The sequence below is a fragment of the Balaenoptera ricei genome, chromosome 7 (assembly GCF_028023285.1).
Source record: "Balaenoptera ricei isolate mBalRic1 chromosome 7, mBalRic1.hap2, whole genome shotgun sequence".
Lineage (NCBI taxonomy): Eukaryota > Metazoa > Chordata > Mammalia > Artiodactyla > Balaenopteridae > Balaenoptera > Balaenoptera ricei.
In genome coordinates this window covers 23,606,009-23,632,267 of record NC_082645.1, presented here as the reverse complement: position 1 = coordinate 23,632,267, position 26,259 = coordinate 23,606,009, and positions in this window count along the sequence as shown.

The window sequence follows — 26,259 nt, the reverse complement described above, 5'->3', positions numbered from 1 at the left end:
AATGTAAAAACCGCTACACTTGAACTGAATTACAAAACAGAACAGCGTCACACGTTTAGAAGACACACTATGGCTGCTTAACGGGAAAGGTGAGGTGGGTGATGCATAAAACAAGGGTTTCAAATTAGCTCAGATACCGTTCCATAAACCCAATATGTAATAGACAAGACCTACTCCTTGCTCAGTGAACTGGACTCAACACCCCCTGTTCACCGCCCAAGAATATATCTGACTAGTAAGAACCCTAAAACCAATGTATTGATATCCCTCTGTAAGTGAGACAAGTGGGTGTAAAGCGGCATAAACACAGCAGTGAAAAGCAGCTAAACCCCATTATAAAAATCAATTACTTTTAAAAACCCGTGAAACAAAGACAGTGAAAGAGAGAGAAATTCTTACAAAATTCGTTCAGGGGCTGTGATGCCACCTGGATTGACCATCTCTAGACCCACAGCTGATTGAGACATAAGGGTGGACACTCTTGGGGCTGAGAGGTTTGGTGAGGTTGGGTGAGCAAACGCAGACCCTTTAAAGTAATACTGCGTGGTATCCATCCCATGGGTCCAAAATCTCCAGGTTCAAGGGCATCTTCCTACATCGAAAACATGCATGAGAAACCCAGAAGATGGTACACCGTGTGATTGGGAAAGGTTTCTAAAACGCACCTCATTTCTCATCTCCTTGTGCTCGGGTTGGCCATTACAGCCGCTTTACTAGCAATCTCCCTCCTTCGAGAATCAGCACCTTTAACCTCCTGTTCCGTACAGGTTGCAATTTGTCCTGAGGATGAACGGGAAGAGGGGGAACCAGTGAGAGACTAGCTCTAGGTGTTGGGACAGGCACAGGTCACTCTATGTTCCCATCAGGAAGAAGAATTAACCACAGGCTCAGCCTGCCGCCCGGAAGCAGAACAGGGCCTGAAGCAATCCTGCGCTTTTGCGGCCAGCTCCCAAAAAAGCGAGTTGAAAAATCGAGCTCAGGGGCACTGCAATTCACAAACCTGCAGAGTTATAAATGAGAACTCAAGTCCACAAATATATTGAGGGAAGGCAACGAAGAGGATTTGAAAGCAAGGCAAAATTGCAGGAAACAGATTTCAGGAGGTAGATTCGAATCGCCTTTAAAGCACAGGAAAAGTGGCAAAACCTCGACCATGATGCCCTTGGCCAAAAAGGGCGTATGCGTTTTTTCCTGAATATATTCAGGAAAAAACGCATACGCCCTTTTTGGCCAACCAAGCAACCTGGAAAGGCAAATCAGCGCTACAAAGAAGTCTCGCTTCCCATCGGTCAAAAGGGCCATGCTGAATAAAGTGTCAAAACCAGAAATGCAGGACAGGCCATGGAGAAACGGGAGCCTTACTACGCTGATGGGCGGGATGTAAATGGCCAACAGCCACTCTGGAGAAGTGTACGGTGTTTCCTGAAACATCTAAAAAACTCAGCATAGAGAGCATAAGGCACTTCCACTCATGGGCGTATAAATTGGGAAAACTAAAAATCAGCAAGACACAGGCACCCCAAAGTTTAGGGCTGCTCTGTTGACAAGAACCTCCACTTCGTTACACCTTCAATATCCCAGGAAAGAGAAAAATGGATAAGGAAGTTGGGGTCCTTATGTACAATGGCATATCACTCAGCCATGAAATTAACGTCATAAGGCTAGTAGCAGCATGATGAGAGGATTTAGGTACGACGATTCTAAGTGAAATAAGTCACACAGAAAAAGACACTTATCATAAGATATCACTTAGAGAGGGAATGTAAAAACCGCTACACTTGAACTGAATTACAAAACAGAACAGCGACACACGTTTAGAAGACACACTATGGCTGCTTAACGGGAAAGGTGAGGTGGGTGATGCATAAAACAAGGGTTTCAAATTAGCTCAGATACCGTTCCATAAACCAAATATGTAATAGACAAGACCTACTCCTTGCTCAGTGAACTGGACTCAACACCCCCTGTTCACCGCCCAAGAATATATCTGACTAGTAAGACTCTTAAAACCAATGTATTGATATCCCTCTGTAAGTGAGTCAAGTGGGTGTAAAGCGGCATAAACACAGCAGTGAAAAGCAGCTAAACCCCATTATAAAAATCAATTACTTTTAAAAACCCGTGAAACAAAGACAGTGAAAGAGAGAGAAATTCTTACAAAATTCGTTCAGGGGCTGTGATGCCACCTGGATTGACCATCTCTAGACCCACAGCTGATTGAGACATAAGGGTGGACACTCTTGGGGCTGAGAGGTTTGGTGAGGTTGGGTGAGCAAACGCAGACCCTTTAAAGTAATACTGCGTGGTATCCATCCCATGGGTCCAAAATCTCCAGGTTCAAGGGCATCTTCCTACATCGAAAACATGCATGAGAAACCCAGAAGATGGTACACCGTGTGATCGGGAAAGGTTTCTAAAACGCACCTCATTTCTCATCTCCTTGTGCTCGGGTTGGCCATTACAGCCGCTTTACTAGCAATCTCCCTCCTTCGAGAATCAGCACCTTTAACCTCCTGTTCCGTACAGGTTGCAATTTGTCCTGAGGATGAACGGGAAGAGGGGGAACCAGTGAGAGACTAGCTCTAGGTGTTGGGACAGGCACAGGTCACTCTATTTTCCCATCAGGAAGAAGAATTAACCACAGGCTCAGCCTGCCGCCGGGAAGCAGAACAGGGCCTGAAGCAATCCTGCGCTTTTGCGGCCAGCTCCCAAAAAAGCGAGTTGAAAAATCGAGCTCAGGGGCACTGCAATTCACAAACCTGCAGAGTTATAAATGATAACTCTCGTCCACAAATATATTGAGGGAAGGCAACGAAGAGGATTTGAAAGCAAGGCAAAATTGCAGGAAACAGATTTCAGGAGGTAGATTCGAATCGCCTTTAAAGCACAGGAAAAGCGGCAAAACCTCGACCATGATGCCCTTGGCCAAAAAGGGCGTATGCGTTTTTTCCTGAATATATTCAGGAAAAAACGCATACGCCCTTTTTGGCCAAACAAGCAACCTGGAAAGGCAAATCAGCGCTACAAAGAAGTCTCGCTTCCCATCGGTCAAAAGGGCCATGCTGAATAAAGTGTCAAAACCAGAAATGCAGGACAGGCCATGGAGAAACGGGAGCCTTGCTACGCTGATGGGCGGGATGTAAACTGCCAACAGCCACTCTGGAGAAGTGTACGGTGTTTCCTGAAACATCTAAAAAACTCAGCATAGAGAGCATAAGGCACTTCCACTCATGGGCGTATAAATTGGGAAAACTAAAAATCAGCAAGACACAGGCACCCCAAAGTTTAGGGCTGCTCTGTTGACAAGAACCTCCACTTCGTTACACCTTCAATATCCCAGGAAAGAGAAAAATGGATAAGGAAGTTGTGGTCCTTATGTACAATGGCATATCACTCAGCCATGAAATTAACGTCATAAGGCTAGTAGCAGCATGATGAGAGGATTTAGGTACGACGATTCTAAGTGAAATAAGTCACACAGAAAAAGACACTTATCATAAGATATCACTTAGAGAGGGAATGTAAAAACCGCTACACTTGAACTGAATTACAAAACAGAACAGCGTCACACGTTTAGAAGACACACTATGGCTGCTTAACGGGAAAGGTGAGGTGGGTGATGCATAAAACAAGGGTTTCAAATTAGCTCAGATACCGTTCCATAAACCCAATATGTAATAGACAAGACCTACTCCTTGCTCAGTGAACTGGACTCAACACCCCCTGTTCACCGCCCAAGAATATATCTGACTAGTAAGACTCTTAAAACCAATGTATTGATATCCCTCTGTAAGTGAGTCAAGTGGGTGTAAAGCGGCATAAACACAGCAGTGAAAAGCAGCTAAACCCCATTATAAAAATCAATTACTTTTAAAAACCCGTGAAACAAAGACAGTGAAAGAGAGAGAAATTCTTACAAAATTCGTTCAGGGGCTGTGATGCCACCTGGATTGACCATCTCTAGACCCACAGCTGATTGAGACATAAGGGTGGACACTCTTGGGGCTGAGAGGTTTGGTGAGGTTGGGTGAGCAAACGCACACCCTTTAAAGTAATACTGCGTGGTATCCATCCCATGGGTCCAAAATCTCCAGGTTCAAGGGCATCTTCCTACATCGAAAACATGCATGAGAAACCCAGAAGATGGTACACCGTGTGATCGGGAAAGGTTTCTAAAACGCACCTCATTTCTCATCTCCTTGTGCTCGGGTTGGCCATTACAGCCGCTTTACTAGCAATCTCCCTCCTTCGAGAATCAGCACCTTTAACCTCCTGTTCCGTACAGGTTGCAATTTGTCCTGAGGATGAACGGGAAGAGGGGGAACCAGTGAGAGACTAGCTCTAGGTGTTGGGACAGGCACAGGTCACTCTATTTTCCCATCAGGAAGAAGAATTAACCACAGGCACAGCCTGCCGCCGGGAAGCAGAACAGGGCCTGAAGCAATCCTGCGCTTTTGCGGCCAGCTCCCAAGAAAGCGAGTTGAAAAATGGAGCTCAGGGGCCCTGCAATTCACAAACCTGCAGAGTTAGAAATGATAACTCTCGTCCACAAATATATTGAGGGAAGGCAACGAAGAGGATTTGAAAGCAAGGCAAAATTGCAGGAAACAGATTTCAGGAGGTAGATTCGAATCGCCTTTAAAGCACAGGAAAAGCGGCAAAACCTCGACCATGATGCCCTTGGCCAAAAAGGGCGTATGCGTTTTTTCCTGAATATATTCAGGAAAAAACGCATACGCCCTTTTTGGCCAACCAAGCAACCTGGAAAGGCAAATCAGCGCTACAAAGAAGTCTCGCTTCCCATCGGTCAAAAGGGCCATGCTGAATAAAGTGTCAAAACCAGAAATGCAGGACAGGCCATGGAGAAACGGGAGCCTTACTACGCTGATGGGCGGGATGTAAATGGCCAACAGCCACTCTGGAGAAGTGTACGGTGTTTCCTGAAACATCTAAAAAACTCAGCATAGAGAGCATAAGGCACTTCCACTCATGGGCGTATAAATTGGGAAAACTAAAAATCAGCAAGACACAGGCACCCCAAAGTTTAGGGCTGCTCTGTTGACAAGAACCTCCACTTCGTTACACCTTCAATATCCCAGGAAAGAGAAAAATGGATAAGGAAGTTGTGGTCCTTATGTACAATGGCATATCACTCAGCCATGAAATTAACGTCATAAGGCTAGTAGCAGCATGATGAGAGGATTTAGGTACGACGATTCTAAGTGAAATAAGTCACACAGAAAAAGACACTTATCATAAGATATCACTTAGAGAGGGAATGTAAAAACCGCTACACTTGAACTGAATTACAAAACAGAACAGCGTCACACGTTTAGAAGACACACTATGGCTGCTTAACGGGAAAGGTGAGGTGGGTGATGCATAAAACAAGGGTTTCAAATTAGCTCAGATACCGTTCCATAAACCCAATATGTAATAGACAAGACCTACTCCTTGCTCAGTGAACTGGACTCAACACCCCCTGTTCACCGCCCAAGAATATATCTGACTAGTAAGAACCTTAAAACCAATGTATTGATATCCCTCTGTAAGTGAGACAAGTGGGTGTAAAGCGGCATAAACACAGCAGTGAAAAGCAGCTAAACCCCATTATAAAAATCAATTACTTTTAAAAACCCGTGAAACAAAGACAGTGAAAGAGAGAGAAATTCTTACAAAATTCGTTCAGGGGCTGTGATGCCACCTGGATTGACCATCTCTAGACCCACAGCTGATTGAGACATAAGGGTGGACACTCTTGGGGCTGAGAGGTTTGGTGAGGTTGGGTGAGCAAACGCAGACCCTTTAAAGTAATACTGCGTGGTATCCATCCCATGGGTCCAAAATCTCCAGGTTCAAGGGCATCTTCCTACATCGAAAACATGCATGAGAAACCCAGAAGATGGTACACCGTGTGATTGGGAAAGGTTTCTAAAACGCACCTCATTTCTCATCTCCTTGTGCTCGGGTTGGCCATTACAGCCGCTTTACTAGCAATCTCCCTCCTTCGAGAATCAGCACCTTTAACCTCCTGTTCCGTACAGGTTGCAATTTGTCCTGAGGATGAACGGGAAGAGGGGGAACCAGTGAGAGACTAGCTCTAGGTGTTGGGACAGGCACAGGTCACTCTATGTTCCCATCAGGAAGAAGAATTAACCACAGGCTCAGCCTGCCGCCCGGAAGCAGAACAGGGCCTGAAGCAATCCTGCGCTTTTGCGGCCAGCTCCCAAAAAAGCGAGTTGAAAAATCGAGCTCAGGGGCACTGCAATTCACAAACCTGCAGAGTTATAAATGATAACTCTCGTCCACAAATATATTGAGGGAAGGCAACGAAGAGGATTTGAAAGCAAGGCAAAATTGCAGGAAACAGATTTCAGGAGGTAGATTCGAATCGCCTTTAAAGCACAGGAAAAGCGGCAAAACCTCGACCATGATGCCCTTGGCCAAAAAGGGCGTATGCGTTTTTTCCTGAATATATTCAGGAAAAAACGCATACGCCCTTTTTGGCCAAACAAGCAACCTGGAAAGGCAAATCAGCGCTACAAAGAAGTCTCGCTTCCCATCGGTCAAAAGGGCCATGCTGAATAAAGTGTCAAAACCAGAAATGCAGGACAGGCCATGGAGAAACGGGAGCCTTGCTACGCTGATGGGCGGGATGTAAACTGCCAACAGCCACTCTGGAGAAGTGTACGGTGTTTCCTGAAACATCTAAAAAACTCAGCATAGAGAGCATAAGGCACTTCCACTCATGGGCGTATAAATTGGGAAAACTAAAAATCAGCAAGACACAGGCACCCCAAAGTTTAGGGCTGCTCTGTTGACAAGAACCTCCACTTCGTTACACCTTCAATATCCCAGGAAAGAGAAAAATGGATAAGGAAGTTGTGGTCCTTATGTACAATGGCATATCACTCAGCCATGAAATTAACGTCATAAGGCTAGTAGCAGCATGATGAGAGGATTTAGGTACGACGATTCTAAGTGAAATAAGTCACACAGAAAAAGACACTTATCATAAGATATCACTTAGAGAGGGAATGTAAAAACCGCTACACTTGAACTGAATTACAAAACAGAACAGCGTCACACGTTTAGAAGACACACTATGGCTGCTTAACGGGAAAGGTGAGGTGGGTGATGCATAAAACAAGGGTTTCAAATTAGCTCAGATACCGTTCCATAAACCCAATATGTAATAGACAAGACCTACTCCTTGCTCAGTGAACTGGACTCAACACCCCCTGTTCACCGCCCAAGAATATATCTGACTAGTAAGAATCTTAAAACCAATGTATTGATATCCCTCTGTAAGTGAGACAAGTGGGTGTAAAGCGGCATAAACACAGCAGTGAAAAGCAGCTAAACCCCATTATAAAAATCAATTACTTTTAAAAACCCGTGAAACAAAGACAGTGAAAGAGAGAGAAATTCTTACAAAATTCGTTCAGGGGCTGTGATGCCACCTGGATTGACCATCTCTAGACCCACAGCTGATTGAGACATAAGGGTGGACACTCTTGGGGCTGAGAGGTTTGGTGAGGTTGGGTGAGCAAACGCAGACCCTTTAAAGTAATACTGCGTGGTATCCATCCCATGGGTCCAAAATCTCCAGGTTCAAGGGCATCTTCCTACATCGAAAACATGCATGAGAAACCCAGAAGATGGTACACCGTGTGATTGGGAAAGGTTTCTAAAACGCACCTCATTTCTCATCTCCTTGTGCTCGGGTTGGCCATTACAGCCGCTTTACTAGCAATCTCCCTCCTTCGAGAATCAGCACCTTTAACCTCCTGTTCCGTACAGGTTGCAATTTGTCCTGAGGATGAACGGGAAGAGGGGGAACCAGTGAGAGACTAGCTCTAGGTGTTGGGACAGGCACAGGTCACTCTATGTTCCCATCAGGAAGAAGAATTAACCACAGGCTCAGCCTGCCGCCCGGAAGCAGAACAGGGCCTGAAGCAATCCTGCGCTTTTGCGGCCAGCTCCCAAAAAAGCGAGTTGAAAAATCGAGCTCAGGGGCACTGCAATTCACAAACCTGCAGAGTTATAAATGATAACTCTCGTCCACAAATATATTGAGGGAAGGCAACGAAGAGGATTTGAAAGCAAGGCAAAATTGCAGGAAACAGATTTCAGGAGGTAGATTCGAATCGCCTTTAAAGCACAGGAAAAGCGGCAAAACCTCGACCATGATGCCCTTGGCCAAAAAGGGCGTATGCGTTTTTTCCTGAATATATTCAGGAAAAAACGCATACGCCCTTTTTGGCCAAACAAGCAACCTGGAAAGGCAAATCAGCGCTACAAAGAAGTCTCGCTTCCCATCGGTCAAAAGGGCCATGCTGAATAAAGTGTCAAAACCAGAAATGCAGGACAGGCCATGGAGAAACGGGAGCCTTACTACGCTGATGGGCGGGATGTAAATGGCCAACAGCCACTCTGGAGAAGTGTACGGTGTTTCCTGAAACATCTAAAAAACTCAGCATAGAGAGCATAAGGCACTTCCACTCATGGGCGTATAAATTGGGAAAACTAAAAATCAGCAAGACACAGGCACCCCAAAGTTTAGGGCTGCTCTGTTGACAAGAACCTCCACTTCGTTACACCTTCAATATCCCAGGAAAGAGAAAAATGGATAAGGAAGTTGTGGTCCTTATGTACAATGGCATATCACTCAGCCATGAAATTAACGTCATAAGGCTAGTAGCAGCATGATGAGAGGATTTAGGTACGACGATTCTAAGTGAAATAAGTCACACAGAAAAAGACACTTATCATAAGATATCACTTAGAGAGGGAATGTAAAAACCGCTACACTTGAACTGAATTACAAAACAGAACACCGACACACGTTTAGAAGACACACTATGGCTGCTTAACGGGAAAGGTGAGGTGGGTGATGCATAAAACAAGGGTTTCAAATTAGCTCAGATACCGTTCCATAAACCCAATATGTAATAGACAAGACCTACTCCTTGCTCAGTGAACTGGACTCAACACCCCCTGTTCACCGCCCAAGAATATATCTGACTAGTAAGACTCTTAAAACCAATGTATTGATATCCCTCTGTAAGTGAGTCAAGTGGGTGTAAAGCGGCATAAACACAGCAGTGAAAAGCAGCTAAACCCCATTATAAAAATCAATTACTTTTAAAAACCCGTGAAACAAAGACAGTGAAAGAGAGAGAAATTCTTACAAAATTCGTTCAGGGGCTGTGATGCCACCTGGATTGACCATCTCTAGACCCACAGCTGATTGAGACATAAGGGTGGACACTCTTGGGGCTGAGAGGTTTGGTGAGGTTGGGTGAGCAAACGCACACCCTTTAAAGTAATACTGCGTGGTATCCATCCCATGGGTCCAAAATCTCCAGGTTCAAGGGCATCTTCCTACATCGAAAACATGCATGAGAAACCCAGAAGATGGTACACCGTGTGATCGGGAAAGGTTTCTAAAACGCACCTCATTTCTCATCTCCTTGTGCTCGGGTTGGCCATTACAGCCGCTTTACTAGCAATCTCCCTCCTTCGAGAATCAGCACCTTTAACCTCCTGTTCCGTACAGGTTGCAATTTGTCCTGAGGATGAACGGGAAGAGGGGGAACCAGTGAGAGACTAGCTCTAGGTGTTGGGACAGGCACAGGTCACTCTATGTTCCCATCAGGAAGAAGAATTAACCACAGGCTCAGCCTGCCGCCCGGAAGCAGAACAGGGCCTGAAGCAATCCTGCGCTTTTGCGGCCAGCTCCCAAGAAAGCGAGTTGAAAAATGGAGCTCAGGGGCCCTGCAATTCACAAACCTGCAGAGTTATAAATGATAACTCTCGTCCACAAATATATTGAGGGAAGGCAACGAAGAGGATTTGAAAGCAAGGCAAAATTGCAGGAAACAGATTTCAGGAGGTAGATTCGAATCGCCTTTAAAGCACAGGAAAAGCGGCAAAACCTCGACCATGATGCCCTTGGCCAAAAAGGGCGTATGCGTTTTTTCCTGAATATATTCAGGGAAAAACGCATACGCCCTTTTTGGCCAACCAAGCAACCTGGAAAGGCAAATCAGCGCTACAAAGAAGTCTCGCTTCCCATCGGTCAAAAGGGCCATGCTGAATAAAGTGTCAAAACCAGAAATGCAGGACAGGCCATGGAGAAACGGGAGCCTTACTACGCTGATGGGCGGGATGTAAATGGCCAACAGCCACTCTGGAGAAGTGTACGGTGTTTCCTGAAACATCTAAAAAACTCAGCATAGAGAGCATAAGGCACTTCCACTCATGGGCGTATAAATTGGGAAAACTAAAAATCAGCAAGACACAGGCACCCCAAAGTTTAGGGCTGCTCTGTTGACAAGAACCTCCACTTCGTTACACCTTCAATATCCCAGGAAAGAGAAAAATGGATAAGGAAGTTGTGGTCCTTATGTACAATGGCATATCACTCAGCCATGAAATTAACGTCATAAGGCTAGTAGCAGCATGATGAGAGGATTTAGGTACGACGATTCTAAGTGAAATAAGTCACACAGAAAAAGACACTTATCATAAGATATCACTTAGAGAGGGAATGTAAAAACCGCTACACTTGAACTGAATTACAAAACAGAACAGCGTCACACGTTTAGAAGACACACTATGGCTGCTTAACGGGAAAGGTGAGGTGGGTGATGCATAAAACAAGGGTTTCAAATTAGCTCAGATACCGTTCCATAAACCCAATATGTAATAGACAAGACCTACTCCTTGCTCAGTGAACTGGACTCAACACCCCCTGTTCACCGCCCAAGAATATATCTGACTAGTAAGAACCTTAAAACCAATGTATTGATATCCCTCTGTAAGTGAGACAAGTGGGTGTAAAGCGGCATAAACACAGCAGTGAAAAGCAGCTAAACCCCATTATAAAAATCAATTACTTTTAAAAACCCGTGAAACAAAGACAGTGAAAGAGAGAGAAATTCTTACAAAATTCGTTCAGGGGCTGTGATGCCACCTGGATTGACCATCTCTAGACCCACAGCTGATTGAGACATAAGGGTGGACACTCGTGGGGCTGAGAGGTTTGGTGAGGTTGGGTGAGCAAACGCACACCCTTTAAAGTAATACTGCGTGGTATCCATCCCATGGGTCCAAAATCTCCAGGTTCAAGGGCATCTTCCTACATCGAAAACATGCATGAGAAACCCAGAAGATGGTACACCGTGTGATTGGGAAAGGTTTCTAAAACGCACCTCATTTCTCATCTCCTTGTGCTCGGGTTGGCCATTACAGCCGCTTTACTAGCAATCTCCCTCCTTCGAGAATCAGCACCTTTAACCTCCTGTTCCGTACAGGTTGCAATTTGTCCTGAGGATGAACGGGAAGAGGGGGAACCAGTGAGAGACTAGCTCTAGGTGTTGGGACAGGCACAGGTCACTCTATGTTCCCATCAGGAAGAAGAATTAACCACAGGCTCAGCCTGCCGCCCGGAAGCAGAACAGGGCCTGAAGCAATCCTGCGCTTTTGCGGCCAGCTCCCAAAAAAGCGAGTTGAAAAATCGAGCTCAGGGGCACTGCAATTCACAAACCTGCAGAGTTATAAATGATAACTCTCGTCCACAAATATATTGAGGGAAGGCAACGAAGAGGATTTGAAAGCAAGGCAAAATTGCAGGAAACAGATTTCAGGAGGTAGATTCGAATCGCCTTTAAAGCACAGGAAAAGCGGCAAAACCTCGACCATGATGCCCTTGGCCAAAAAGGGCGTATGCGTTTTTTCCTGAATATATTCAGGAAAAAACGCATACGCCCTTTTTGGCCAACCAAGCAACCTGGAAAGGCAAATCAGCGCTACAAAGAAGTCTCGCTTCCCATCGGTCAAAAGGGCCATGCTGAATAAAGTGTCAAAACCAGAAATGCAGGACAGGCCATGGAGAAACGGGAGCCTTACTACGCTGATGGGCGGGATGTAAATGGCCAACAGCCACTCTGGAGAAGTGTACGGTGTTTCCTGAAACATCTAAAAAACTCAGCATAGAGAGCATAAGGCACTTCCACTCATGGGCGTATAAATTGGGAAAACTAAAAATCAGCAAGACACAGGCACCCCAAAGTTTAGGGCTGCTCTGTTGACAAGAACCTCCACTTCGTTACACCTTCAATATCCCAGGAAAGAGAAAAATGGATAAGGAAGTTGTGGTCCTTATGTACAATGGCATATCACTCAGCCATGAAATTAACGTCATAAGGCTAGTAGCAGCATGATGAGAGGATTTAGGTACGACGATTCTAAGTGAAATAAGTCACACAGAAAAAGACACTTATCATAAGATATCACTTAGAGAGGGAATGTAAAAACCGCTACACTTGAACTGAATTACAAAACAGAACAGCGTCACACGTTTAGAAGACACACTATGGCTGCTTAACGGGAAAGGTGAGGTGGGTGATGCATAAAACAAGGGTTTCAAATTAGCTCAGATACCGTTCCATAAACCCAATATGTAATAGACAAGACCTACTCCTTGCTCAGTGAACTGGACTCAACACCCCCTGTTCACCGCCCAAGAATATATCTGACTAGTAAGAACCTTAAAACCAATGTATTGATATCCCTCTGTAAGTGAGACAAGTGGGTGTAAAGCGGCATAAACACAGCAGTGAAAAGCAGCTAAACCCCATTATAAAAATCAATTACTTTTAAAAACCCGTGAAACAAAGACAGTGAAAGAGAGAGAAATTCTTACAAAATTCGTTCAGGGGCTGTGATGCCACCTGGATTGACCATCTCTAGACCCACAGCTGATTGAGACATAAGGGTGGACACTCTTGGGGCTGAGAGGTTTGGTGAGGTTGGGTGAGCAAACGCAGACCCTTTAAAGTAATACTGCGTGGTATCCATCCCATGGGTCCAAAATCTCCAGGTTCAAGGGCATCTTCCTACATCGAAAACATGCATGAGAAACCCAGAAGATGGTACACCGTGTGATTGGGAAAGGTTTCTAAAACGCACCTCATTTCTCATCTCCTTGTGCTCGGGTTGGCCATTACAGCCGCTTTACTAGCAATCTCCCTCCTTCGAGAATCAGCACCTTTAACCTCCTGTTCCGTACAGGTTGCAATTTGTCCTGAGGATGAACGGGAAGAGGGGGAACCAGTGAGAGACTAGCTCTAGGTGTTGGGACAGGCACAGGTCACTCTATGTTCCCATCAGGAAGAAGAATTAACCACAGGCTCAGCCTGCCGCCGGGAAGCAGAACAGGGCCTGAAGCAATCCTGCGCTTTTGCGGCCAGCTCCCAAGAACGCGACTTGAAAAATGGAGCTCAGGGGCCCTGCAATTCACAAACCTGCAGAGTTATAAATGATAACTCTCGTCCACAAATATATTGAGGGAAGGCAACGAAGAGGATTTGAAAGCAAGGCAAAATTGCAGGAAACAGATTTCAGGAGGTAGATTCGAATCGCCTTTAAAGCACAGGAAAAGCGGCAAAACCTCGACCATGATGCCCTTGGCCAAAAAGGGCGTATGCGTTTTTTCCTGAATATATTCAGGAAAAAACGCATACGCCCTTTTTGGCCAACCAAGCAACCTGGAAAGGCAAATCAGCGCTACAAAGAAGTCTCGCTTCCCATCGGTCAAAAGGGCCATGCTGAATAAAGTGTCAAAACCAGAAATGCAGGACAGGCCATGGAGAAACGGGAGCCTTACTACGCTGATGGGCGGGATGTAAATGGCCAACAGCCACTCTGGAGAAGTGTACGGTGTTTCCTGAAACATCTAAAAAACTCAGCATAGAGAGCATAAGGCACTTCCACTCATGGGCGTATAAATTGGGAAAACTAAAAATCAGCAAGACACAGGCACCCCAAAGTTTAGGGCTGCTCTGTTGACAAGAACCTCCACTTCGTTACACCTTCAATATCCCAGGAAAGAGAAAAATGGATAAGGAAGTTGTGGTCCTTATGTACAATGGCATATCACTCAGCCATGAAATTAACGTCATAAGGCTAGTAGCAGCATGATGAGAGGATTTAGGTACGACGATTCTAAGTGAAATAAGTCACACAGAAAAAGACACTTATCATAAGATATCACTTAAACAGGGAATGTAAAAACCGCTACACTTGAACTGAATTACAAAACAGAACAGCGACACACGTTTAGAAGACACACTATGGCTGCTTAACGGGAAAGGTGAGGTGGGTGATGCATAAAACAAGGGTTTCAAATTAGCTCAGATACCGTTCCATAAACCCAATATGTAATAGACAAGACCTACTCCTTGCTCAGTGAACTGGACTCAACACCCCCTGTTCACCGCCCAAGAATATATCTGACTAGTAAGAATCTTAAAACCAATGTATTGATATCCCTCTGTAAGTGAGTCAAGTGGGTGTAAAGCGGCATAAACACAGCAGTGAAAAGCAGCTAAACCCCATTATAAAAATCAATTACTTTTAAAAACCCGTGAAACAAAGACAGTGAAAGAGAGAGAAATTCTTACAAAATTCGTTCAGGGGCTGTGATGCCACCTGGATTGACCATCTCTAGACCCACAGCTGATTGAGACATAAGGGTGGACACTCTTGGGGCTGAGAGGTTTGGTGAGGTTGGGTGAGCAAACGCAGACCCTTTAAAGTAATACTGCGTGGTATCCATCCCATGGGTCCAAAATCTCCAGGTTCAAGGGCATCTTCCTACATCGAAAACATGCATGAGAAACCCAGAAGATGGTACACCGTGTGATCGGGAAAGGTTTCTAAAACGCACCTCATTTCTCATCTCCTTGTGCTCGGGTTGGCCATTACAGCCGCTTTACTAGCAATCTCCCTCCTTCGAGAATCAGCACCTTTAACCTCCTGTTCCGTACAGGTTGCAATTTGTCCTGAGGATGAACGGGAAGAGGGGGAACCAGTGAGAGACTAGCTCTAGGTGTTGGGACAGGCACAGGTCACTCTATTTTCCCATCAGGAAGAAGAATTAACCACAGGCTCAGCCTGCCGCCCGGAAGCAGAACAGGGCCTGAAGCAATCGTGCGCTTTTGCGGCCAGCTCCCAAAAAAGCGAGTTGAAAAATCGAGCTCAGGGGCACTGCAATTCACAAACCTGCAGAGTTATAAATGATAACTCTCGTCCACAAATATATTGAGGGAAGGCAACGAGGAGGATTTGAAAGCAAGGCAGAATTGCAGGAAACAGATTTCAGGAGGTAGATTCGAATCGCCTTTAAAGCACAGGAAAAGCGGCAAAACCTCGACCATGATGCCCTTGGCCAAAAAGGGCGTATGCGTTTTTTCCTGAATATATTCAGGAAAAAACGCATACGCCCTTTTTGGCCAACCAAGCAACCTGGAAAGGCAAATCAGCGCTACAAAGAAGTCTCGCTTCCCATCGGTCAAAAGGGCCATGCTGAATAAAGTGTCAAAACCAGAAATGCAGGACAGGCCATGGAGAAACGGGAGCCTTACTACGCTGATGGGCGGGATGTAAACGGCCAACAGCCACTCTGGAGAAGTGTACGGAGTTTCCTGAAACATCTAAAAAACTCAGCATAGAGAGCATAAGGCACTTCCACTCATGGGCGTATAAATTGGGAAAACTAAAAATCAGCAAGACACAGGCACCCCAAAGTTTAGGGCTGCTCTGTTGACAAGAACCTCCACTTCGTTACACCTTCAATATCCCAGGAAAGAGAAAAATGGATAAGGAAGTTGTGGTCCTTATGTACAATGGCATATCACTCAGCCATGAAATTAACGTCATAAGGCTAGTAGCAGCATGATGAGAGGATTTAGGTACGACGATTCTAAGTGAAATAAGTCACACAGAAAAAGACACTTATCATAAGATATCACTTAGAGAGGGAATGTAAAAACCGCTACACTTGAACTGAATTACAAAACAGAACAGCGTCACACGTTTAGAAGACACACTATGGCTGCTTAACGGGAAAGGTGAGGTGGGTGATGCATAAAACAAGGGTTTCAAATTAGCTCAGATACCGTTCCATAAACCCAATATGTAATAGACAAGACCTACTCCTTGCTCAGTGAACTGGACTCAACACCCCCTGTTCACCGCCCAAGAATATATCTGACTAGTAAGAACCTTAAAACCAATGTATTGATATCCCTCTGTAAGTGAGACAAGTGGGTGTAAAGCGGCATAAACACAGCAGTGAAAAGCAGCTAAACCCCATTATAAAAATCAATTACTTTTAAAAACCCGTGAAACAAAGACAGTGAAAGAGAGAGAAATTCTTACAAAATTCGTTCAGGGGCTGTGATGCCACCTGGATTGACCATCTCTAGACCCACAGCTGATTGAGACATAAGGGTGGACACTCTTGGGGCTGAGAGGTTTGGTGAGGTTGGGTGAGCAAACGCAGACCCTTTAAAGTAATACTGCGTGGTATCCATCCCATGGGTCCAAAATCTCCAGGTTCAAGGGCATCTTCCTACATCGAAAACATGCATGAGAAACCCAGAAGATGGTACACCGTGTGATTGGGAAAGGTTTCTAAAACGCACCTCATTTCTCATCTCCTTGTGCTCGGGTTGGCCATTACAGCCGCTTTACTAGCAATCTCCCTCCTTCGAGAATCAGCACCTTTAACCTCCTGTTCCGTACAGGTTGCAATTTGTCCTGAGGATGAACGGGAAGAGGGGGAACCAGTGAGAGACTAGCTCTAGGTGTTGGGACAGGCACAGGTCACTCTATGTTCCCATCAGGAAGAAGAATTAACCACAGGCTCAGCCTGCCGCCCGGAAGCAGAACAGGGCCTGAAGCAATCCTGCGCTTTTGCGGCCAGCTCCCAAAAAAGCGAGTTGAAAAATCGAGCTCAGGGGCACTGCAATTCACAAACCTGCAGAGTTATAAATGATAACTCTCGTCCACAAATATATTGAGGGAAGGCAACGAAGAGGATTTGAAAGCAAGGCAAAATTGCAGGAAACAGATTTCAGGAGGTAGATTCGAATCGCCTTTAAAGCACAGGAAAAGCGGCAAAACCTCGACCATGATGCCCTTGGCCAAAAAGGGCGTATGCGTTTTTTCCTGAATATATTCAGGAAAAAACGCATACGCCCTTTTTGGCCAACCAAGCAACCTGGAAAGGCAAATCAGCGCTACAAAGAAGTCTCGCTTCCCATCGGTCAAAAGGGCCATGCTGAATAAAGTGTCAAAACCAGAAATGCAGGACAGGCCATGGAGAAACGGGAGCCTTACTACGCTGATGGGCGGGATGTAAATGGCCAACAGCCACTCTGGAGAAGTGTACGGTGTTTCCTGAAACATCTAAAAAACTCAGCATAGAGAGCATAAGGCACTTCCACTCATGGGCGTATAAATTGGGAAAACTAAAAATCAGCAAGACACAGGCACCCCAAAGTTTAGGGCTGCTCTGTTGACAAGAACCTCCACTTCGTTACACCTTCAATATCCCAGGAAAGAGAAAAATGGATAAGGAAGTTGTGGTCCTTATGTACAATGGCATATCACTCAGCCATGAAATTAACGTCATAAGGCTAGTAGCAGCATGATGAGAGGATTTAGGTACGACGATTCTAAGTGAAATAAGTCACACAGAAAAAGACACTTATCATAAGATATCACTTAGAGAGGGAATGTAAAAACCGCTACACTTGAACTGAATTACAAAACAGAACAGCGTCACACGTTTAGAAGACACACTATGGCTGCTTAACGGGAAAGGTGAGGTGGGTGATGCATAAAACAAGGGTTTCAAATTAGCTCAGATACCGTTCCATAAACCCAATATGTAATAGACAAGACCTACTCCTTGCTCAGTGAACTGGACTCAACACCCCCTGTTCACCGCCCAAGAATATATCTGACTAGTAAGAACCTTAAAACCAATGTATTGATATCCCTCTGTAAGTGAGACAAGTGGGTGTAAAGCGGCATAAACACAGCAGTGAAAAGCAGCTAAACCCCATTATAAAAATCAATTACTTTTAAAAACCCGTGAAACAAAGACAGTGAAAGAGAGAGAAATTCTTACAAAATTCGTTCAGGGGCTGTGATGCCACCTGGATTGACCATCTCTAGACCCACAGCTGATTGAGACATAAGGGTGGACACTCTTGGGGCTGAGAGGTTTGGTGAGGTTGGGTGAGCAAACGCAGACCCTTTAAAGTAATACTGCGTGGTATCCATCCCATGGGTCCAAAATCTCCAGGTTCAAGGGCATCTTCCTACATCGAAAACATGCATGAGAAACCCAGAAGATGGTACACCGTGTGATTGGGAAAGGTTTCTAAAACGCACCTCATTTCTCATCTCCTTGTGCTCGGGTTGGCCATTACAGCCGCTTTACTAGCAATCTCCCTCCTTCGAGAATCAGCACCTTTAACCTCCTGTTCCGTACAGGTTGCAATTTGTCCTGAGGATGAACGGGAAGAGGGGGAACCAGTGAGAGACTAGCTCTAGGTGTTGGGACAGGCACAGGTCACTCTATGTTCCCATCAGGAAGAAGAATTAACCACAGGCTCAGCCTGCCGCCCGGAAGCAGAACAGGGCCTGAAGCAATCCTGCGCTTTTGCGGCCAGCTCCCAAAAAAGCGAGTTGAAAAATCGAGCTCAGGGGCACTGCAATTCACAAACCTGCAGAGTTATAAATGATAACTCTCGTCCACAAATATATTGAGGGAAGGCAACGAAGAGGATTTGAAAGCAAGGCAAAATTGCAGGAAACAGATTTCAGGAGGTAGATTCGAATCGCCTTTAAAGCACAGGAAAAGCGGCAAAACCTCGACCATGATGCCCTTGGCCAAAAAGGGCGTATGCGTTTTTTCCTGAATATATTCAGGAAAAAACGCATACGCCCTTTTTGGCCAACCAAGCAACCTGGAAAGGCAAATCAGCGCTACAAAGAAGTCTCGCTTCCCATCGGTCAAAAGGGCCATGCTGAATAAAGTGTCAAAACCAGAAATGCAGGACAGGCCATGGAGAAACGGGAGCCTTACTACGCTGATGGGCGGGATGTAAATGGCCAACAGCCACTCTGGAGAAGTGTACGGTGTTTCCTGAAACATCTAAAAAACTCAGCATAGAGAGCATAAGGCACTTCCACTCATGGGCGTATAAATTGGGAAAACTAAAAATCAGCAAGACACAGGCACCCCAAAGTTTAGGGCTGCTCTGTTGACAAGAACCTCCACTTCGTTACACCTTCAATATCCCAGGAAAGAGAAAAATGGATAAGGAAGTTGTGGTCCTTATGTACAATGGCATATCACTCAGCCATGAAATTAACGTCATAAGGCTAGTAGCAGCATGATGAGAGGATTTAGGTACGACGATTCTAAGTGAAATAAGTCACACAGAAAAAGACACTTATCATAAGATATCACTTAGAGAGGGAATGTAAAAACCGCTACACTTGAACTGAATTACAAAACAGAACAGCGTCACACGTTTAGAAGACACACTATGGCTGCTTAACGGGAAAGGTGAGGTGGGTGATGCATAAAACAAGGGTTTCAAATTAGCTCAGATACCGTTCCATAAACCCAATATGTAATAGACAAGACCTACTCCTTGCTCAGTGAACTGGACTCAACACCCCCTGTTCACCGCCCAAGAATATATCTGACTAGTAAGAACCTTAAAACCAATGTATTGATATCCCTCTGTAAGTGAGACAAGTGGGTGTAAAGCGGCATAAACACAGCAGTGAAAAGCAGCTAAACCCCATTATAAAAATCAATTACTTTTAAAAACCCGTGAAACAAAGACAGTGAAAGAGAGAGAAATTCTTACAAAATTCGTTCAGGGGCTGTGATGCCACCTGGATTGACCATCTCTAGACCCACAGCTGATTGAGACATAAGGGTGGACACTCTTGGGGCTGAGAGGTTTGGTGAGGTTGGGTGAGCAAACGCAGACCCTTTAAAGTAATACTGCGTGGTATCCATCCCATGGGTCCAAAATCTCCAGGTTCAAGGGCATCTTCCTACATCGAAAACATGCATGAGAAACCCAGAAGATGGTACACCGTGTGATTGGGAAAGGTTTCTAAAACGCACCTCATTTCTCATCTCCTTGTGCTCGGGTTGGCCATTACAGCCGCTTTACTAGCAATCTCCCTCCTTCGAGAATCAGCACCTTTAACCTCCTGTTCCGTACAGGTTGCAATTTGTCCTGAGGATGAACGGGAAGAGGGGGAACCAGTGAGAGACTAGCTCTAGGTGTTGGGACAGGCACAGGTCACTCTATGTTCCCATCAGGAAGAAGAATTAACCACAGGCTCAGCCTGCCGCCGGGAAGCAGAACAGGGCCTGAAGCAATCCTGCGCTTTTGCGGCCAGCTCCCAAGAACGCGACTTGAAAAATGGAGCTCAGGGGCCCTGCAATTCACAAACCTGCAGAGTTATAAATGATAACTCTCGTCCACAAATATATTGAGGGAAGGCAACGAAGAGGATTTGAAAGCAAGGCAAAATTGCAGGAAACAGATTTCAGGAGGTAGATTCGAATCGCCTTTAAAGCACAGGAAAAGCGGCAAAACCTCGACCATGATGCCCTTGGCCAAAAAGGGCGTATGCGTTTTTTCCTGAATATATTCAGGAAAAAACGCATACGCCCTTTTTGGCCAACCAAGCAACCTGGAAAGGCAAATCAGCGCTACAAAGAAGTCTCGCTTCCCATCGGTCAAAAGGGCCATGCTGAATAAAGTGTCAAAACCAGAAATGCAGGACAGGCCATGGAGAAACGGGAGCCTTACTACGCTGATGGGCGGGATGTAAATGGCCAACAGCCACTCTGGAGAAGTGTACGGTGTTTCCTGAAACATCTAAAAAACTCAGCATAGAGAGCATAAGGCACTTCCACTCATGGGCGTATAAATTGGGAAAACTAAAAATCAGCAAGACACAGGCACCCCAAAGTTTAGGGCTGCTCTGTTGACAAGAACCTCCACTTCGTTACACCTTCAATATCCCAGGAAAGAGAAAAATGGATAAGGAAGTTGTGGTCCTTATGTACAATGGCATATCACTCAGCCATGAAATTAACGTCATAAGGCTAGTAGCAGCATGATGAGAGGATTTAGGTACGACGATTCTAAGTGAAATAAGTCACACAGAAAAAGACACTTATCATAAGATATCACTTAAAGAGGGAATGTAAAAACCGCTACACTTGAACTGAATTACAAAACAGAACAGCGACACACGTTTAGAAGACACACTATGGCTGCTTAACGGGAAAGGTGAGGTGGGTGATGCATAAAACAAGGGTTTCAAATTAGCTCAGATACCGTTCCATAAACCCAATATGTAATAGACAAGACCTACTCCTTGCTCAGTGAACTGGACTCAACACCCCCTGTTCACCGCCCAAGAATATATCTGACTAGTAAGAATCTTAAAACCAATGTATTGATATCCCTCTGTAAGTGAGTCAAGTGGGTGTAAAGCGGCATAAACACAGCAGTGAAAAGCAGCTAAACCCCATTATAAAAATCAATTACTTTTAAAAACCCGTGAAACAAAGACAGTGAAAGAGAGAGAAATTCTTACAAAATTCGTTCAGGGGCTGTGATGCCACCTGGATTGACCATCTCTAGACCCACAGCTGATTGAGACATAAGGGTGGACACTCTTGGGGCTGAGAGGTTTGGTGAGGTTGGGTGAGCAAACGCACACCCTTTAAAGTAATACTGCGTGGTATCCATCCCATGGGTCCAAAATCTCCAGGTTCAAGGGCATCTTCCTACATCGAAAACATGCATGAGAAACCCAGAAGATGGTACACCGTGTGATCGGGAAAGGTTTCTAAAACGCACCTCATTTCTCATCTCCTTGTGCTCGGGTTGGCCATTACAGCCGCTTTACTAGCAATCTCCCTCCTTCGAGAATCAGCACCTTTAACCTCCTGTTCCGTACAGGTTGCAATTTGTCCTGAGGATGAACGGGAAGAGGGGGAACCAGTGAGAGACTAGCTCTAGGTGTTGGGACAGGCACAGGTCACTCTATGTTCCCATCAGGAAGAAGAATTAACCACAGGCTCAGCCTGCCGCCCGGAAGCAGAACAGGGCCTGAAGCAATCGTGCGCTTTTGCGGCCAGCTCCCAAAAAAGCGAGTTGAAAAATCGAGCTCAGGGGCACTGCAATTCACAAACCTGCAGAGTTATAAATGATAACTCTCGTCCACAAATATATTGAGGGAAGGCAACGAGGAGGATTTGAAAGCAAGGCAGAATTGCAGGAAACAGATTTCAGGAGGTAGATTCGAATCGCCTTTAAAGCACAGGAAAAGCGGCAAAACCTCGACCATGATGCCCTTGGCCAAAAAGGGCGTATGCGTTTTTTCCTGAATATATTCAGGAAAAAACGCATACGCCCTTTTTGGCCAACCAAGCAACCTGGAAAGGCAAATCAGCGCTACAAAGAAGTCTCGCTTCCCATCGGTCAAAAGGGCCATGCTGAATAAAGTGTCAAAACCAGAAATGCAGGACAGGCCATGGAGAAACGGGAGCCTTACTACGCTGATGGGCGGGATGTAAATGGCCAACAGCCACTCTGGAGAAGTGTACGGTGTTTCCTGAAACATCTAAAAAACTCAGCATAGAGAGCATAAGGCACTTCCACTCATGGGCGTATAAATTGGGAAAACTAAAAATCAGCAAGACACAGGCACCCCAAAGTTTAGGGCTGCTCTGTTGACAAGAACCTCCACTTCGTTACACCTTCAATATCCCAGGAAAGAGAAAAATGGATAAGGAAGTTGTGGTCCTTATGTACAATGGCATATCACTCAGCCATGAAATTAAAGTCATAAGGCTAGTAGCAGCATGATGAGAGGATTTAGGTACGACGATTCTAAGTGAAATAAGTCACACAGAAAAAGACACTTATCATAAGATATCACTTAGAGAGGGAATGTAAAAACCGCTACACTTGAACTGAATTACAAAACAGAACAGCGTCACACGTTTAGAAGACACACTATGGCTGCTTAACGGGAAAGGTGAGGTGGGTGATGCATAAAACAAGGGTTTCAAATTAGCTCAGATACCGTTCCATAAACCCAATATGTAATAGACAAGACCTACTCCTTGCTCAGTGAACTGGACTCAACACCCCCTGTTCACCGCCCAAGAATATATCTGACTAGTAAGAATCTTAAAACCAATGTATTGATATCCCTCTGTAAGTGAGACAAGTGGGTGTAAAGCGGCATAAACACAGCAGTGAAAAGCAGCTAAACCCCATTATAAAAATCAATTACTTTTAAAAACCCGTGAAACAAAGACAGTGAAAGAGAGAGAAATTCTTACAAAATTCGTTCAGGGGCTGTGATGCCACCTGGATTGACCATCTCTAGACCCACAGCTGATTGAGACATAAGGGTGGACACTCGTGGGGCTGAGAGGTTTGGTGAGGTTGGGTGAGCAAACGCAGACCCTTTAAAGTAATACTGCGTGGTATCCATCCCATGGGTCCAAAATCTCCAGGTTCAAGGGCATCTTCCTACATCGAAAACATGCATGAGAAACCCAGAAGATGGTACACCGTGTGATTGGGAAAGGTTTCTAAAACGCACCTCATTTCTCATCTCCTTGTGCTCGGGTTGGCCATTACAGCCGCTTTACTAGCAATCTCCCTCCTTCGAGAATCAGCACCTTTAACCTCCTGTTCCGTACAGGTTGCAATTTGTCCTGAGGATGAACGGGAAGAGGGGGAACCAGTGAGAGACTAGCTCTAGGTGTTGGGACAGGCACAGGTCACTCTATGTTCCCATCAGGAAGAAGAATTAACCACAGGCTCAGCCTGCCGCCCGGAAGCAGAACAGGGCCTGAAGCAATCCTGCGCTTTTGCGGCCAGCTCCCAAGAACGCGACTTGAAAAATCGAGCTCAGGGGCCCTGCAATTCACAAACCTGCAGAGTTATAAATGATAACTCTCGTCCACAAATATATTGAGGGAAGGCAACGAAGAGGATTTGAAAGCAAGGCAAAATTGCAGGAAACAGATTTCAGGAGGTAGATTCGAATCGCCTTTAAAGCACAGGAAAAGCGGCAAAACCTCGACCATGATGCCCTTGGCCAAAAAGGGCGTATGCGTTTTTTCCTGAATATATTCAGGAAAAAACGCATACGCCCTTTTTGGCCAACCAAGCAACCTGGAAAGGCAAATCAGCGCTACAAAGAAGTCTCGCTTCCCATCGGTCAAAAGGGCCATGCTGAATAAAGTGTCAAAACCAGAAATGCAGGACAGGCCATGGAGAAACGGGAGCCTTACTACGCTGATGGGCGGGATGTAAATGGCCAACAGCCACTCTGGAGAAGTGTACGGTGTTTCCTGAAACATCTAAAAAACTCAGCATAGAGAGCATAAGGCACTTCCACTCATGGGCGTATAAATTGGGAAAACTAAAAATCAGCAAGACACAGGCACCCCAAAGTTTAGGGCTGCTCTGTTGACAAGAACCTCCACTTCGTTACACCTTCAATATCCCAGGAAAGAGAAAAATGGATAAGGAAGTTGTGGTCCTTATGTACAATGGCATATCACTCAGCCATGAAATTAACGTCATAAGGCTAGTAGCAGCATGATGAGAGGATTTAGGTACGACGATTCTAAGTGAAATAAGTCACACAGAAAAAGACACTTATCATAAGATATCACTTAGAGAGGGAATGTAAAAACCGCTACACTTGAACTGAATTACAAAACAGAACAGCGTCACACGTTTAGAAGACACACTATGGCTGCTTAACGGGAAAGGTGAGGTGGGTGATGCATAAAACAAGGGTTTCAAATTAGCTCAGATACCGTTCCATAAACCCAATATGTAATAGACAAGACCTACTCCTTGCTCAGTGAACTGGACTCAACACCCCCTGTTCACCGCCCAAGAATATATCTGACTAGTAAGAACCTTAAAACCAATGTATTGATATCCCTCTGTAAGTGAGACAAGTGGGTGTAAAGCGGCATAAACACAGCAGTGAAAAGCAGCTAAACCCCATTATAAAAATCAATTACTTTTAAAAACCCGTGAAACAAAGACAGTGAAAGAGAGAGAAATTCTTACAAAATTCGTTCAGGGGCTGTGATGCCACCTGGATTGACCATCTCTAGACCCACAGCTGATTGAGACATAAGGGTGGACACTCTTGGGGCTGAGAGGTTTGGTGAGGTTGGGTGAGCAAACGCAGACCCTTTAAAGTAATACTGCGTGGTATCCATCCCATGGGTCCAAAATCTCCAGGTTCAAGGGCATCTTCCTACATCGAAAACATGCATGAGAAACCCAGAAGATGGTACACCGTGTAATTGGGAAAGGTTTCTAAAACGCACCTCATTTCTCATCTCCTTGTGCTCGGGTTGGCCATTACAGCCGCTTTACTAGCAATCTCCCTCCTTCGAGAATCAGCACCTTTAACCTCCTGTTCCGTACAGGTTGCAATTTGTCCTGAGGATGAACGGGAAGAGGGGGAACCAGTGAGAGACTAGCTCTAGGTGTTGGGACAGGCACAGGTCACTCTATGTTCCCATCAGGAAGAAGAATTAACCACAGGCTCAGCCTGCCGCCCGGAAGCAGAACAGGGCCTGAAGCAATCCTGCGCTTTTGCGGCCAGCTCCCAAAAAAGCGAGTTGAAAAATCGAGCTCAGGGGCACTGCAATTCACAAACCTGCAGAGTTATAAATGATAACTCTCGTCCACAAATATATTGAGGGAAGGCAACGAAGAGGATTTGAAAGCAAGGCAAAATTGCAGGAAACAGATTTCAGGAGGTAGATTCGAATCGCCTTTAAAGCACAGGAAAAGCGGCAAAACCTCGACCATGATGCCCTTGGCCAAAAAGGGCGTATGCGTTTTTTCCTGAATATATTCAGGAAAAAACGCATACGCCCTTTTTGGCCAACCAAGCAACCTGGAAAGGCAAATCAGCGCTACAAAGAAGTCTCGCTTCCCATCGGTCAAAAGGGCCATGCTGAATAAAGTGTCAAAACCAGAAATGCAGGACAGGCCATGGAGAAACGGGAGCCTTACTACGCTGATGGGCGGGATGTAAATGGCCAACAGCCACTCTGGAGAAGTGTACGGTGTTTCCTGAAACATCTAAAAAACTCAGCATAGAGAGCATAAGGCACTTCCACTCATGGGCGTATAAATTGGGAAAACTAAAAATCAGCAAGACACAGGCACCCCAAAGTTTAGGGCTGCTCTGTTGACAAGAACCTCCACTTCGTTACACCTTCAATATCCCAGGAAAGAGAAAAATGGATAAGGAAGTTGTGGTCCTTATGTACAATGGCATATC